Source organism: Cnephaeus nilssonii (genome assembly GCF_951640355.1).
Source record: "Cnephaeus nilssonii genome assembly, chromosome: 18".
Classification (NCBI taxonomy): Eukaryota; Metazoa; Chordata; class Mammalia; order Chiroptera; family Vespertilionidae; genus Cnephaeus; species Cnephaeus nilssonii.
Window position 1 is genome coordinate 28,560,450 of NC_137089.1, and position 18,345 is coordinate 28,578,794.

Here is an 18,345-nt window from a genome sequence, read left to right on the forward strand (position 1 = left end):
TCACCCATTCCCAAAATGGGGGTGGGGGAGGGAATCGCTCATGGACTTGATGCGAGGATTAAATAAGATAATTTACATAAAGTTCTTGGGCAGTGCTTGACATATAGTGAAGTGCAGTACATAGTAGGAATTCTTTTTTCTGGTGGTCACAAAATATAATCTTAATGGTAAAATATTTTCAGTAAGCAGAGAGCTCTCTTTTTGTCCAATAGTCAAAGTTCTGAAATATCGCCATGCAAGGCAATGGTTTCCTAAGAGCACTTTCCTCTGCCTAATTTTTTGTTTATGTTCAGGTAGTTCCAAACGTGCCTTAATGGCTCATGCTGGTATGATTGGCAGCAGGAAGTCACAGAATATAAAGTAAATAGGGTATGATGGGAACTTTGGTGAACTAGAATGTGTTTGCTCACATAAAAGCATTCAAATTCTAAAACATTGTGATTCTCATGGATATAAAGTACAGCATAGGGAATATAGTCAATAATCTATAATAATAAAAGCATAATATGCTAATTAGACTGGATAGCCGAATGACCTGGATGAAGCTGGGGCTGCAAGGGCCGAGGCAAGCTGCCGCAGCTGTGAGGGCCGAGCCCCTTGTGCAAGTTTCGTGCATTGGGCCTCTAGCATTGTAATATGGTGCCAGGTGGGTACTAGATTTATTGGGGGGATCACTTTGTAAGGTATATAATTGTCTAACCACCATGCTGTATACCTAAAACTACTATAGTATTGAGTGTCAACTGTAATTGAAAAATGAAATATTGTGATTATGTCAGCCAGAATCAGCTGTATATTGCCTGTTTCTGACCTCTACTTCAGGTCCTCTTTTACTAGAATTTATACCTTACTCAATTGGTTTTGCAACTGCACACATACTTCTTTGTATAGCATTATAATACTTTATATATTATTTCAGACAGGAAGGGAGGAGAGAGATTTCAGAGTGGAAGAGAGAGAAATATCAATGATGAGATAGAATCATCACGCCCCCTACTGGGTATCAAGCCAGCAACCCAGGCATGTGCCCTAACCTGGAATCGAACCTTAACCTCCAAGTTCATAAGTTAATGCTCAACCACTCTGGCTGGGCAATATTTCATATTTAAAAGTTTCTGTTCCAGTGAAAGCGAGTTATGCAAAGTCTCAACCAAATGAAAAAATTCCTTTGATCTCCATTTTCTCCGAGCCTGCAGTTCTCCCAGTAATATTCTTGATAAAGTCCCTGCCTTACAGGTACTTGACTAGCTCTTTGGTCCTATGTGATTGGTTGGCATTTCAAAGGTTATCACATTTTTTTTAGTATCAAACTACCACTATTTTATTTTTTAATTTAATCTTTATTCAGATTATTACAATTGTTCCTCTTTTCCCCCCCCCCATAACTCCCCTCCACCCGGTTCCCACTCCACCCTCTGCCCTTACCTCCCCCACCACTGTCCTCATCCATAGGTGTACGATTTTTGTTCAGTCTCTCAAAAGTTATCACATTTCATGAAATACATTTCTGATTATCTTTTCCTGCTTCTTAACATTATATCCCTCAACCTTACCCCAATTTCTTTAGTGTGGCGGGCTGGCACGGGCATGGCATACTCAGCCCCAGGGCGCCTTATGTGCCGCGCCAGCTCAGCCAGGTTCAGTGACCCTGAGTGGGGGCGGCTAAAAGTCTTAGAAAAGACAGACAAGAGAATGAAAGCTGGGTCTCGGTGAGACGCTGCTTCTCTTTAAAGACAGCGCCAGCGCCCACAAGCTGTGTCTTTATTTTATAACAGATGCCATGAGGCAAAGTAAGGGCATGGTCAAGATGTTTACAACATTCTCCTGGGTTTCAATCCTACTCAATGACATGCACCTGATCAAGCTTTGTTTACTTGCTTGCAGCCTCTATCACTTAGGCACGTGGGCCACGTGTTCGGAGCATAGGTTCAAGTAGAGTTGGCAGTGAAGAACAGAAATGAAGGATTAAACCCCGCCCCCCACCCCAAATATAAGGATTAAAAAAACACACCCAAATATAAGGATTTAAAAACCCAAAGTCTTTAACATGCACACATCAAATGCAGCCAGAAAAGTCTAGTAGGAAAAAGAAAAGCCATTGAACTTGAGAATGAGCAACTTATTTATATTTTGGAGAGTGAATTTCGCAGTAACGTCTGCTATTACAGTCATAGCCACCGTATCAGCTGCTTTCTTACAGCAGGTCTGCCTTCACCCAAACCACCATCCACCCTTTAAATGAGAAAAGTGAGCTTCCAATGTGTTAAAATTTGTCTACGGTTATATTCATCTCTTCACTTCATTGAGAAAATTCATGACATAATCCCTACTCTGAAGGAATTCACATTTTTTTTTTTTTTACTTTTGAATTAATCCTGTTAAAATTGCAAGTTCTTTATTCACGAAGAACAGAACAAAAGGAAAGGGAGAGGACTGGAGGAGGAGAGAGGGCGATGAGACAAGGTTTTTGGGTTTGTCTCGGTGGATTGCAGCACTACGGTGCACAGCATGAAAATAACCTCAGGAAAGATACGAAAGACGGGGGAGTAGATGAAGTGATGTCTTATAAACAAAGTAAAAACTGATGGAATTTAAAAACACAGGCGCAAGCTATACCTTGGGAAAGGCCGTAGGAATATCTCTTGGAGACAGTGGCAAGGATGGCTGTAAATACAGATAGGTTTTGATTTTCAGGAGTGTGCCGCGCTGGCACGGCCAAGGGTGACCCTGAGTGGGGGTCGTGAAAGGCTTAGAAAAGACAGACAAAAGGTTGAAAGCTGGGTCTCGGTAGGACGCTGCTTCTCTGAGAGACAGCGACCGCGCCCACAAGCCGTGTCTTTATTTTATAGTCAGATTTCCACGAGGCAAAGTAAGGGCGTGGTCAAGAAACATCCTCCTGGGTTTCGATCCTACTCAATGACATGCACCTGATCAAGCTTTGTTTACTTGCAGCCTCTATCACTTAGGCATGTGGGGCCACGTGTTCGGACCATAGGTTCACGCTCACAACTACAGCTGTTGGCTATAACTGTGCTGGGAGGGCTCTGCCCTCCAAGCTGGGACTTGCACGTGGCCACGAGAGGACTGTGCCCTCTCCTCAGTCCGAGGCTTGAACCTGTCCAAACACTGTAGCCGCGCCCCACACTTTACAATGTAAATTTCTAGAAGCTGAATACTAAAGGCTGAGCTTGGCAAAAATTCTCCATGCTGGCTACATCCTAAAAGCTTCTCTCAAGTACTCCTTTGAGTTTGTTAAAGCAAAGAGGTTCCTAAAGGCCTTTTCATAGTTATTACATTCATAAGGTTTCTCTCTGGTGTGAATTGTACAGTGTTGGATAAATGTGGGGCTTTTAGCTAAATCCCTGTCCACATTGACTACGTTTAAAAGAGTTTCTCTCCAGTATGAAGTCCATGGTGTTGAGTAAGTTATTAAATTGATTGAAAAGCCTTTTCACATTACATTCATACACAGTTTTTCCCTGGTATGAATTCTCTGATGTTGAGCAAGATTAGAGCATTTGCCAAAGGCCTTTTCACAGTGATTGCATCCATGTTAACCATTACAGTGGGAATGATGACATATGCCCATTGCTCCTACGTGTCCTGCAGCACCCCCTACCGGCAGCTCAACACGGCGCACACTGTAAAGAGAACGGCTTGAAGAGCCTAGTCCGTTACTGGGGTGCGGTTACTGGAGAGTCAGTCCATCGGAGCTGACAGGCAGCAAGATGGTAACTGGCACACTCATTGGAAGGAACTCCAACAGTTAATTGACAGAAATGTGGACTCAGGTTGGCCTCCATTGAATCAGACTGACATGCCAGCATTTCCCTGGCGTGATGTGAATGAAGGTGCCCAAAGGCTTAGGGGGTGGAATGTAGGAGTGGATTTATGGCAAATGAACTTCTCGCTAACCCCCGGCTTTGCATGTCCCCCGCGAAGGCCAATGGTGCAGCGTGGGACGGTAGGGGTGCTCCCTCCTGGGCCACCCCCGTCGCAGCAAGGAGGTGGTGAGGATGGGGTTCTTCCACGAGGCTCAACTGGGTCCCGGCCCACCCAGCGCGGGCTACCTTTGCGCAGATGTCCCTGTCCCCGCGTATCGCCTGCTCTGGCCTTCGCACTGGCCCTCCGACCCCGGCCCAGAAGCCGGGAGCCTGCAGAGCAGCAGGGCAGTCGAGAGATTTTAGACAGTGAAACCTCCCCGGCGCGGGCACTGAGGAGAGGACAGGCTGAACCGAGCGTCAGCCGACACAAGGGGGACCCCAAAGTGGAAAAGTGAGGACGCCCGGTGTCTCCCGGTCCACAGGCGAGCAAATAAAATGCCCCTTTCCCGCAGGAGACGGACCTAGAGCGAACAAAAGTATTGTGCCCCGTGTGAGGATCGAACTCACGACCTTCAGATTATGAGACTGACGCGCTACCTACTGCGCTAACGAGGCACCTACAAGCCTCTTACGGCTGTATAGTAATGAGCCTGGCTCGGAGGCCCTGTGCGCATGCTCACAAAACTATGGTCTAGTTCTACACCGGATCCCGGGCCACTCGGGAGTTCTCTACCCCAGCGAAAGGGAGGACGGACGTCCTGGCCCGATCGCCCACCCAGGCTCCGGTCTTCCTCCTCCTGCGGGTCTGTTTGCAAACAAACACTTGGGCTTGCTAGACAGCGCTGCGCTGGGTAGGGCGACACGGAAGAATGGGATTCTTCCAGCAAAAGTAAACTCTGATTTTTGTATAGTGTTTGCAAAGCGTCTGCCCAGGTGTGATCGCGGGAAACACTTATTGGGCACCTACTGTGTTCACAGGGACACTCCCAGCCTCAAAGAGTTGGAAGGGGGCGCGCAGCTGCACAGTCATTTGAAAACACACGCACACTATTTCGGCCCCATGGCAAACCCCACTCCAGCCGAGTCCCCCGCCCCTCCCGGCGCCCCAGGCCGAGGCCACTCTGAGAGGCGTCCGCAGCTCCGGGAGCGACGCCGGCATTCTGTGGGAAGCCCCCGCCCTTCTCTACCTCTCCCCCCGCTTCCCTCCCCGCTTAGCACAGCTCATTGAAATACGTTCCTTGCTCAAGGAAGCTTGGGGTCACTATCCTGAACGGAAAACGTGTGGGTTCCCCCCCCCCATTATATGTTAAAATAAATACACGTGCCCTCTGAAATCAGCCAGACTGCGACACGCTTAAGATTTGCATAGTTCGCTCTATGTAAGTGTTACCTAAAAAAAAAATAATAAATTAAAAATGACGGACATACCGTTCAATGGACAAGGGCCCTAAGGACGGAGGTGGAGAGATGAGGGAGACAAGCTCGCAGTAAGATGTCAGTGCAGAGTTAGGTGACGGATGGATATTCACGGAGCAATCCTTTCAACGTTTCTGTGCATCTAAAATGTTTACTATGAAGTGCCGGGAGAGGAATTTTTTAAATCACCCAGAATTTGAGAGATAAGGTGGGATGTTAAGGGAAGTGAATGGCGATGAGTGTAAGGAGGTGGAGAAAATATTATGGTAAGAGCAAGCACTGGAATTCCTGGGAGTGGGGGGAGAGATAATGGGAGGGGGTGGAGAGCGACCCCTAGAGGGGAGGTCTGTGAGATCCAGGGCAGGGCAGGCCCCCGGGTAGCTAGAGGAGGGGTGGTGGGCTCCTTAGGGCATCCTAATGTCTCCTTAGGAGGCGTCATGGATGGAGGCAGGTTGTGCTGACCCCAGACCTGGAGGACTGGGCGGGACTTCCCACGCTCACCGTCCCCAGGGAACCCCAGGACCTCCCAATCCTCCAGAAAACTCTCCCACCCACGCTCCCCAACCAAGGGGAGGTATTCTTGGTTGCTAGGGCCCTAGTTCCTGCCCCAGGGCAGGAGGGCAGAGGCCCTGGCAGGGGCCAGAGAGGGAACCCACATGTGCACACACACTCATAGGAATCTTTGCAGCGTCCCTGACCCCTGCGGACTGCAAACTTGGGGTGTCGCGGCAGTTTCACTCAGATCTCCAGGCCTGAGGAACGCTGATGGTCGCGTGAATTAAATCCCACTGGCCCTGTCTCCCACAATTACAAACTGGCGGGTCGAGCAGTCCCACGACTGGGAATGTGTCCAATGGCCACGGTTATTCCCTGAAGTTGTGTCAGAACTGAAAACAACTGGAAACAGCTAGTGTCCATCAACAAGGAACTGTTCCCAAGAATGTCTCCCCAGTTGTAAATAAGGACTGGGACTCTCTACGCCTGATTTGGAATGAGGGAGGAAAGCAGGGGAGGGAGGGGTCCCCATTTCTGTAGGGGGGAGGGGGCAGGTATATTCACTTTTGCTAGTGTTTGCTCACTAAACCTCTGAAAGAATACACAAAAACGTAAGGTCGGTGGTTAATACGTGGGCACATATGAGATGAAGAGGTTTTAAAAATAAGCTTTATTATTCTATGTCTTAGGTTTACAGAGAAATTGCAAAGATAGTCGAGTCCCTCTAAAGCCCACCCCCACTTTCCCTTATTCTTGACATCGTAGGTGCGTATGGTATCTTTGCAACAATTAGTGAACCACTGTTGAGAGGTTACTGACTGGTCTATCTTGATTCAGATTTCCTCAGTTTCCCTAAATGTCCTTTTTGTGCTCCAGGATCCACAATACATGCAGTGGGCGTGTCTCCCTAGGCTCCTTCCCCTCGACAGTTCAAGGCTTTCCTTGGTTTGGAAGGACAGGTCCAGAGGAGGGGGGGGCTGGGAGCTGCTCCAGGGGGGCCTTGGGTAGTGCCTGGGGGGTCCTGGGCAGCATCCTGAGGCTTGGCCTGCCCTTCGGCCTCAGAGGCCCCCACAGTACCCTGAGGCTCAGGCTGTGGGGGGCAGAGCTGGAGTGCCTGGTCCTCCACAATGGGCCCTGGGGGGGGGGGGCCTGCTGTGCCCCCATCCCGCCCAGCTACTCCAGCCTTTGCTGCTTATCCTGCCTGTGGTTGTGGATGATCCTCCGGATACCGTTGACCACGCCCTTCTGGTCCTCGGGGAGGAGGCCCGTGAAGGCTTTCTTCTTGGATGAGTACAGGAGCAGAAGTAGGCGGGGTTCGCCGGGGGCCTGGTGGGGGAGGTGCATGCAGCCCGCATAGCCCTTGTCCAGGAAGCGGCACAAACGTCTGACGGACTCCAGGTTTTTGCTGGTGACAAGGAACTGGACTATCCTTGACTTCCGGATCAAAGGGGCCAGTGTGATCAGCGGCCGCACAGGGATGTGCTGCATGCTCAGCTTCTGGGGCCACTGCTCTGTTTTCAGGTTCTCGCTGGGATTCACGTAGACCTGGCAAGGCAGTGACTGCATCACTCTGGTCTTGGTGTCCCCAGAGGAAGTGGGCATCTTCCAATCCAGGACCCCGCTCCAGGCCAGGAGTTTGTTGGAGACTGACTGCTGCCCACTGGGGGCTGAGGCTCGGAGCTGGGCTGGGGAAGGGCCATTCACCCCGCCTTGGGCCTCAGTGTCCACCATGGATGGTGCCCCAGGCTCCTCAGTGGGGGCCAGGCCCTGGCCAGGGGCCACCATGGACTGGTTCTGTTTTATGGTTTCCATATCCTTTTTTATGGTTTCCATGTCCTTTTTCATGCTGTTGAAGTTCTCTCTAAGTTCAACTACTGTTTCCCTAAGTTCATTGAGCATCCTTATAACCAGAGTTTTGAACTCTGCATCTGGTAGATTGCTTGTCTCCATTTTGTTTAGTTCCTTTTCTGGGGTTTTGTTCTGTTCTTTCCTTTGGGACAGGTTTCTTCGTCTCCTCCTTGTGGCAGCTTCCCTGTGTTTGTTCCTATGTATTAGGTAGAGCTGCTCTATCTCCAGGCTTGGCAGAGTGGCCTATAACAGGTGTCCGTAGGATTCAGTGGCAATAGTAGGTGTCCTGTAGAGTTCAGTGGCAAAGCCTCCTCGATCACTGTGCACACACACACACACACAAAGCAGGACTTACTTTAGCAGAGCTCTAGTGCCTGCTGAGTCCACCCTTCGCGTATGACCCCTGTGGAGGAGGTTGTTTGGTGCTTCGACGTGGTCTGAAGCTATCCACTGGGTGCACTGGCTCTGGGACCTTCTGGGAGGTGCAGGCCAAGACCAGACCCTGCCTGTGTTCTGCCCAGGGCCACAGAGTTACAAAGCCATCTGCAGATAGCTGGTACTTGCGCTGGGCTTGGGGGTGCCCAGAAGAGGCCAAGCTGCAAAACACGGCTGGTTGCCACTTAGCAAGAGGTACTGCACGCTGAGGCCAGGTGCTGCTTGTTTGAGAGATGTTAGGAAAGTCTGAAGTGAGAGCCAAGACAGGTCGTTCACATGGAAAAGCCACTGGAAACACCTTGAGTAGGTCTGCAAGTTGGGTGGGGTGCTCCCCTCTGGCTCTGTGGAGGGAGGGCTTAGCAAAGGAACAATGGCTTCTGCGGGCACTTTTGTCTGGGTTGGAGAAAGCTGCCCCCTCCCCCAGCTCTGGTCCCGATGCCGGACAATTCAGTTCCTCCCCACGTGTCCCTGGTGCCTTCTGAGCTGCTACCCGGTGCTAGAATTCAGAGCCAATGAATCCAATTAAGTCATGCGCAGGCCCTTTAAGAGGAACTTCCTGGGACTTCTGTAGCCTTGGGTCTCACTCAGTGTCAATTCCTGCTGGTTTTTATAGCCAGAAGTTATGGGGACTTCTCTTCCCAGCACGGGAACCCTGGGCTGGGGTCCCTGGTGTGGGGCTGGAACCCCTCGCTCCTCTGGGGGGACCTCTGCAGCCAAGATATCCCTCCCAATTTTTTCCCGCCAAATAAGGGTATGGTACCAGCCTGTTCCAGGGCTCCACCCCTCCTACCAGTCTCTATGTGGCTTCTGCTTTAAATCGTTAGTTGTAGAGCTCCTTTTCAGCTAGATTTCAGGCATTTCCGGATGATGGTTGCTATGCAATTTACTTGTGATTTTGATGTGGCTGTGGGAGCCAGTCTCCGTTTTTGTGACGGAGATCTGGTCCTTGCCCTTCCTCAGCCATGTCAACCATCTCCTCCTCTTCCTACTCAGGCGGATGTAGGCCCTCCTTCCTCAGGCTCCGGCTGGTTTACTCTCAGAACAACCTGCAGGGGTCAGTGTTAGACTGCCCTTCATTGACAGACAGGCCAGCTCAAAGACATGGAGAACCTGCCCAACTTCAAACAGCTGGTAGCAGGGAAGGCAGGAGTCCATCCCGAGTCAGGCAACTGTGCTGGCACCTCACCCCCAGCAGCAGTTCCCAAACGCGCTTCCTCACTTTTGCACCCCTTAAAATAATTTTGAAAAATATCCACGCACTTCCTTGCATGACGCCCAGTGGATATCTCAACTTTCTCATAAGTTCTAAGTTAAAAAGGATGTAATTTGCAATACATATATGTTGGTTTTTAAAAAAAAATAAAACTGCATAAGTGACGTTTAATATGCATCTAATGAAATCTAAATATCTCGTGGATTCCATATAAACCATCACCTATTTTAAATATACATGAATTAGCTCCTCTTCAACACTTGTTGAATTTACATTTGTCCCCCCCCCCAAGCTCATATTTCTAGTCTAATCCCCCCCCACACACACACACACAGAATTTTATCCTCACATAATACATATTTTATGTTAGAATTTGGTTTGCTTTGGCTTTCCTTACAGCAGTGCAATCCTCATACATTATCCGTGGCTCTTCTCTAGCCTCTTTCCTTCATTCATGATCAGCTTAACGATGGGCAAAAAGCCAGTTGCACCTCTTCTTGGTGGCCTTCTTAAGCAACAGATTCTTCCATTAGACCGTCTGCCTGTAGTCTGCCCTGAGCTCGACCTTCACAGAGGAGTTCCATCCACTGCCTCCCTCTCTGGTTACCTGAAGGCCGCTGCAGGCCACTGAGCCACCTGTCCTCCAGGGGGGGTGCTATGCAAGCTCGGGACCCTTCTCTTCTCCCCACCCAGAGGCAAGGCCCATCCTGCCAAGGGCTCTCAGCATGTTCCCTTCTCTCTGAGGAACTGGGGTTTTGGTCTCAGGTGCACAGAGGGCAGAACCTTCCTGACACCAGTCTGTGGGTAGAGACCACCACAGGCGAGCCTGACGGGGCCACAGGTTTCTCTGCAGCTCTTCCCTGGCATTTGCTAGCCCAATGCCTGAACTGCTTTGGTACTTTGTTTTTCTCTCTGTGCCATTTACTCTCCGACCTTCTTTTCTGCCTTGGATATGAATGGATTTGGTAATTCTAGCAGGTGTAATTTTTTATTTGCATTTTTTGTTGTTTTCCTCTGAAGCACATTCCTAGGGTGTGGGTGCAGAAGGAGTGACTCCGTTGTTCCATAGCACTCCCTGCACAGCCACCACTGCCTTGTATCCTGAAACTCCGGTTAGGTTTTGGTCTTTCTTGCTCCATTGGAAAAACAAAATGAACAAAAATCCTTAAGATACAGGACAGGAAGAACAAAACCCTTACAGATAAATCTCTGGGTTTTGAGGAGTGGTCTTTCTTCTTGAAGGAGAGAAACCTTTTCTCACTGGTACATTTAAAGCTCCCAACTCTGGGAAGTACCAATTTTGGACACGTCACTGCAACATAGATTGTTCAGAGACCCTGAATTGTCCAACGCTAGAAATCAGAATTTACAAAAACTATTAAATCCAAAACCTCTGATTGCTTGCTGTTTTTCTGTCATTTTAAGATACTAAAAATAGGGGGAGGGGACAGATGAAAAAACACTCATACAATTTCAATATGCCCCAGTTAAACATGAGCTAGTCTCCCTCCCCTCCTCCCACAACATGAGTAACTAGTTAGCAACATCACCTTTGGTAATGCACTTTGTCTCTGTGACTCAGCTGCCTCATGTCAATGAAGTAGGTGAACTGATAATATCTAAGATCTCTCTTAGCTTTACATAGCCAAGCCTGAAAATCCCTGAAAATCCCTTTCCCAGCTATCCTAGCCATTCCAATCAGACAGAAAATTTAACATTTAAGTTTCAAGGTCTTCCAGTAATTGTTCAACAAAGGTAATTTAAATAAAGTAAAATATTGTAAAGACACATCAAGTCAATGGCTCTGAGATTTCAAGGTCTACTTCACTAGTTGGAAGAAAATTTTAGCAAAAAATAAAGAAAGCAGAGATTAAGACTAAAAATAGAAAAAGAGTAGGTAGCAGAATATATATAGTCTTACAGAATTTAAGAAATATACAGACTAATGCATGAGTTTAATGTCAAAAGATCAAAGAAAGAGTTTGAAGGATAATTTTAGGTCAACAGTAAGCCAGAGAAACTTTGACTAAAGATGCTGTGACTATACAGAGCAGGAAGAAATGTAGGAGATGTAACTCTATTTAAATGTTTATTTAAACAGATGAAAGCTATAAACTTGTGATGACTAAAATAAAGAGTAGAGTTTAGCATTTACTGAAAACCCATTATCTGTCAGGCATTGGGCCAGGTGGCTTACATCTCCTATGCAATTTATGAGTTCATTGAAGCATTAAAAAACAACGCTAAAACCATCATGAATAATTATTGTTTATTATGCATAAGCATTGAGGATTCAAGGAAGTCTTAGTTGGTGGTTCTGAAGTCAGTAGGACTGCAGCGTAGGCTTGTCATCTATATGCTGAATGTTTCTCAGGTGATTGTGTTACATAGCCAAGCCTGAAAATCCCTGATCCAATGCACATCCTTTACATTGGGAGAGCTGGGAAAATGTGGGAAGACCCTTGAAAAAGCTGGAAAATAGAAAGAGGTGGGGGACATGAAAGCAGTTCTGGGCTGGACCAGACCTAGCTTGCTCAGGAAGTCAGCCTTAGTGTGGATTTTAATTAGGACAAATGTCATAATTTACTGGTCATAACTACTGGTCAGACTGGCAGAGTGGGACTGGAGAGCTAAAGGTTCCTTAGAAGAGTTATTGTAAGTACAAATTAGAATATACTAAAAGTTTTCCCCAGGTTTATACCCAAGGCTCTGCGATATAAAAGCAGGCACTCAGGCAAGTCCCAGGGTTGAGATCTAACAGCAGTTGAACAGCATACAGGCCATTCTTCATTGCGTGTCCTGGGAAGACAGTATGGAAATAACAAAAATTAGGCAGGTCAACAGGGTCCCAGACATGGGGGTGGGGCTCAGAACTCTGTGGCTCTTATGGTTACCAGGAACTAGAGAACACATGACTCAGGGGCCCTTCTACTAAATGGAAAGGCATAGTGAGATCGGGGGGGCAAAACTGAAGTCTAGAAAGTATACACACCTAGAAGTCTACACCCAAGAGCCCAGGCCACTCTGGTGTGGGAGACAAGCCCATGTGTTTCAGAGACAGGGGACCTATTCTGAATCTTGGCTTTGCCACTTATGCTTGTGTAAACTTGGCCAGTTGTATGCCCTCCATGACACTTAATTTTCTACCTGTAAGATGGGAATCAACCTAATAGTTTCTACCTCATAGGGTATTTGTTAGGATGAACTGAAGTAAGATGTGTATACCTCACAATAAAGAGCCACCCAAAAGGGTTAACTGTTGTTGTTACCCTGAACTGGTGAAGAAGACTATCCTGGCAGTGGCTGTAGAATTTTTTTTTTTGGAAATGATGGGGAGGAACAGGAGAAACCTAAGGATGAGAAAACAAACAGGAAGTAAGCACTTGAGCTACAGGAAGGCGGAAAAGAAGAGAAGATTTTAAGTCACACAATAAAGGGCAGGCTAATAGGTCTTGGTGATTGGCTGTGGAAAAGCAGCAGCCCGGTCAAGGCTGCCATGAATTGTTCAAGCCTTAGTGACTGGGGCAATTATGGTAAGTGTGACAGAAACAGAAGTTTTTCAGGGAGAGGGTGTTTGGGAAGAAGAGAAGACTGAGTTTGAGATAGGGGAGTTTGAAATTAAAATGTAAAGACTAGGTCAAAGCCCCAGCAGACTTTTGGGATCCATCCAAAAAGAGCTGAGAGCCCTGGTGGGTGACTCAGTTGGCTGGAGTGTGGGTCCCATGCACCAAAGAATTGTGGGTTTAATTCTCTGTCAGGGCACATAACTAGGTTTCAGGTTCAATCCTCCAGTTGGGCATGTACAAGAGGCAGTCGATTGATGTTTTTCTCACACCAATCAATTCTCTCATCAATGTTTCTCTCCCTCTCTCTCTCTCTCATCAACAAAAGCATATCCTAGGGTGAGGATTTTAAAAAGCTGAGAGAGATAAAAAGGTCAAGAGGGATATGGAGACACAAAGAAGCAGCCTTGAGAGGAAGGCCCATAGACAGGGTGCAGTGAGGGAGCACAAAATGGGACTTGTGAGGTGGGAGCTCAGCAGTGTGGAGTGTGGAGGAAGCCAAGGAAGAGAGCAACAGTAGCATGTAAGCATGTAAAGAAGCTGAGAAGAAGGAGGACTGTCCAATGGGAGCATGCAGATGCCCAGGTACTGGTAACACACCTCGACTGTGTGTAGACGAAAAGCCCTAGTCGGGCCTTAACTTCCCTCTTTGGTGCATGGGAGTCAACAGGCCCTCTCTCAGTTCCCTGTAGCCTGTGGAATGCTGTGCAGAACCGGCGTTGTGGGGCAGAAGCCAGGCTGTGTGAAATGAAAGACACGGTGCTTTAAAAAACAGGCAGGGAGTGAACACGTACGTCTCCGAATTTTTAAGGCGAAAGGAACGTGTACAATAGCTTTCTTTTGACTGCGAAGTCAAAGCAAGGTGGTTCAGTAACCGGAGGTGCAGAGTACTGCGCCGTGTTCCAGTGGGGAAACAGAGGAGGCTCAAGGAATAGGCACAATGGAATAAAACCAACAAAGGAATCTTAGGAGATGCCCTTTCTCCCGGCCTCTGTGGAGCAGTCTGGTCTTACAAGCTGACTTCACTCCACTGAAGGCAGCAGAGGTAGGAGAGCTGGGACCACGGAGCGCCATGGAAACGAAGCCGTCCTTTCTGGACGTATAAATGCAGAGCATTAAGCTTGCTCCTTGCCACTAATGAGTTCAGTGTGCCACTGTTTCTATATGTAAAGTGTGCTTGAGACTTCATGGAGGTGGTTGGGTTTTTTTTTTATTCTTTAATATTTTTATTGATTTCAGAAAGGGAGGGAGAGGGAGAGAGAGATAGAAACATCAATGATGAGAGAGAATCGTCAATCTGCTGCCTCCTGCACACGCCACACTGGGGATTGAGCCTGCAACCCGGGCATGTGCCCTCGACCAGAATCAAACCCTGGACCCTTCAGTCCTCAGGCCGATGCTCTATTCACTGATCAAAACCAGCTAGGGCATTTGTTTTTTTAAAATATATTTTTATTGATTTCAGAGACAAAAAGAGAGGGAGAGAGAGATAGAAACATCAATGATGAGAGAGAATCATTTATCGGCTGCCTCTTGCACACCTCCTACTAGGGATCGAGCCTGCTATTTGGGCATGTGCCCTGATTAGGAATCAAACCTGGTCTTTCTTGTTCATAGGTTGACGCTCAACCACTGAGCAACACTGGCTGGGGTGAGACTTCATGGAGTTTAAGGTGAAATTAAGTTTAATTGAACAGCAAAAGCCTAGAATTGCTGTGGTTTGTTGGCAATGCCAAAACTAACAGTTTTTTTTATTGTAGTGATTTACTTCATTAAAAATTTCTGGGTAAAACTGTCTTTGTCTAAGGGCTCTATAATACATGAAAGCACATTTAAAGGAAAACCGTTCGGAAAGAAATCTCTCAGCAGATAATTATTTAAACATTTAGTGGGCTTAGGCTTTTAATAACAAACAGAAGATTTCTCCAAAAAACGATTTTTCTCGGAAAACAAGATTGCTTTCTCATGGAGATGTTATTAAGAAAATGTTTTGTGTCCAACAATGCAAACCTTGGTCTCAAGAAAAACCCTTTGAATTCTAGCCCAAGCAATCTCTCTGGATTTTGATTTAACAATTACCAAGTTATCTGATATACACGCCTAACCAGACATTGCCAAACATAACTCAATATTGTGAGATTAGAGTTTCTGAATTTAATTCTTCCCTTAGGTCATACAGACTTTAGTTGAAGCACAGTTTCCTTGCAAAAGGCAATAATTGGCTCAAGTCACACTCCTTAATTCACTATAAAACAAAGATACTAGAGAATCTTAATTTTGGTTTCCAGAAAAGATTCTGAATCATTATTTAACAGGTTAATAATAACATTCTTATATAGAGCTTGATTGTTTATAAATCATTTCAATATAAATTATATCATCTCTTTATAATCATCCTGAAAGGTAGTTATTACTTTTACTTTCTAGGTGAGAAGAGCATAACTAACATAAAGTTATTCAATTAGTAAATGATTCAGAATATGTCTAGTGCCATAGGACCATGCATTTCCTACTTCACATAATTCATTCATATATTCACAGAGAGAGAGAGAGAGAGAGAGAGAGAGAAATATTGATGTGAATCTAGACACATCGATTGATTGTCGCCAGCACATGCCCTAACCAGGACCAGGGATCGAGACTGCAACCAACGTTCGTGCCCTTGACCAGAATCAAACCCAAGACACTTCAGCTCAAAGGCCAATGCTCTAACCACTGAGCACCCGGCTAGGGCTAACAACAGAAGTTTTATTTCAAGAGATTTTTTTTAAATGGGAGCAAAAAGGGAATGAAATTGGGAAATTGAGACAACACTAGCTGTGGCCACTCTCTCCATAACACATTTATTTTAATTTTTAAATCTTATTTTTCAATTACAGTGTATTCAATATTATCTTATATTAGTTTTAGGTGTACAGCATAGTGCTTAGACAATTATAGAATTTGCAAAGTGATCCCCCGATAATTCAAGTATCCACCTGATACCCTACAGTTATTACAATATTGCTGTACTTTACATCCCCATGACTATTTTATAATTACCAACTTGTACTTCTTAATCTGTTTAACTTTTTTATGCAGCCTCCCATCTTCCCTCCCATAGGGCAAATGTCAGTTTATTCTCTGCATCTGAGTCTGTGTCTGTTTTGTTTGTTAATTTTGTTTTTTAGATTAAGTGGAATCATATGGTATTTGTCTTTCTCTGACATATTTAATGTAGCTTAATCGCCTCTAGGTCCATCCACGTTGTCTCAAGTGGTAAGAGTTCATTCATTTTTATGGCGGAGTAATATTCCATTATATACATGTTCCACCTCGTCTTTATCCCATCGATAATGATAGGCACTTGGGTTTCTCCACATCTTGTAAATAATGCTGCAATAAATATACGGTTGCATATATCTTAAAAATCAGGAGGATGCTGGTTTTTACATTGCTCTTTGTGTATACAAATTCCAGGAGGCTTAGAAACAGGTCATTCATGGCAGTGATGTGGCTATAGTGTACTGAGAGCAGGGGCAGAAGGCTGCTTGTGTTTCAAGGCTGGGTTTATGTTGTTACTGGCAGGACAATTTGATTTTAAATTTTGCATATTTTCCTAGTGGGCATGTGGTTTTTCATCGGAAAGGTAGCATCTAACATTGCTTCTGGGATCTTGGCAGCATTGCTGTGAAAACAGGTAAAAATTCCTAAGCAAATTATAGGTTTAAAAATTTTAGATCATTGCTTAGATTCCTGCATCTTTTGGTCCTTCTATTGATCATCCACAGAATTGTCATGAATGGAAAGTTAAAGATATGGTACATAGTTTAAAGTAACAATTAACATTATTCTTGCTTCAGTGCAGCATCATTTCAGGTATTAAAGAATAAATTATTTAGCACAGAAATCCTCTGCTGTGAATTTTAGCAGCACAATTTTTATTTCATTGCAAGGCACACAATCATATATACAATGCATAATTATCATCTTAAAAGTAATGAGATGTGAATAATAAACATTATAGTAAAGGATATATGAATATACTTTTCTTGCAGAGAATAAAATCACCTTAGGGATGAGATCTCCATATTTATGCTGAATCTTCCAAATGGCTCTTGCTTAGAAAATAAATCTTATTGAATGGACATACAAACTTGTCACAGTTTTCTCCTTAGACAGCTCTAATGTAAAGCCAGCCAACGTATTTCTTTTATTTCAATTATTCGTCTTACTACATCCCAACACTGGAAGAAACTCGCATAAATTGTCTGATAATGGTTTACAAATTTAAGAACTTTTACTTCTCAGTAACACATCATAGAATGGAGCCATTTCCTTAAAATTTGTGAATAGTCCTTCCCCCCCCCCTCAAAACTATTTTTTAAACTATGCTTCCTTTTTTAGCATAAAGCCTGAAGTTTTTACTTCAACTCTCTGCATCGGGGATGCTCCTAGGTTCCTAAGAGTAGTGTGAGACACAAATACTCTCCTCCGAATTAGGATTATGGGTTTTTTCACCCGCAGGCCTCTTGCATATCTATTTCTCTGAATGTTTTCTGACCCCCTACTAGATTCTGTCTCACAGAAGCTGTTACCCAGGTTGGAAGATGGAGGTCGTGTAGAGAGTTAACTTGAGGATATATGCAGCTCTAGTCTCAAAGAGACAGGGAGCAGTGCCATCCTTGTTGCAATGGGAGAACAGGAGCATGAAGAGATGGGACATAGCTGGGCTTGGACAAATGCATTGTATGGAATGATGAAAGAATCGCAATACAACCACTGCTTCATGACAGTACACACACAGAGAGACATATACACACACAGAGACATATACACACACTTTCACCCATTCACGCATGCACACAGTCTTGTGCACATACACACTTTTAATGGAGAAACACGTTTGTGTGATATTTTTCCTCACACACGATTCACTTTATCATTCTTTAATGCAGTGCCCTTAAATGACATAGCCACCCTCCCTCCTCTTTCATTTTGGGGAGATGGGTGTTAACAATAATGGAGAAGCGTCTAACACCCCTCAGGGTCACTTAGAGCTACTTCCCTCTCCTTGAGCTGCAGACTTAGAGATAAGAGATGGAGGATACCCAGGCTAAAGCTCAGGCTCTAATAATGGCAACTGGTGCTATGAAGGCATGTGTGGTGCTAAGTTAAAGAGAGCGCATTACTGTAAGCTTGTTCCGTGGTTTTATCCCTGTTAGAGTTTTGGGTTTTACCATTGTAAAGAGGTTTCTACATTTCCCACATCAGTAGGGTTTATTTCTGAAAGTATTTGCTCTACAGATCTCCTTCCTGTATGATATCCAAGATTTTTAACCATGGGGTGAATGTCAACCAATATTTAACCCATTTCAATCTACTTTTATTTATAAGACTACAAGAACACCTAAGAAAAATCAATACAATTTAAGAAATGTTCAAAGGAGCTCTGTTGTTGTTTTTTAACACTTTTTATTGATTTCAGAGAGGAAGTGGGGGGAGAGAGAGAGAGAGAGAAAGAGAGAGAGAGAGAGAGAGAGAGAGAGAGAGAGAGACATCAATGATGAGA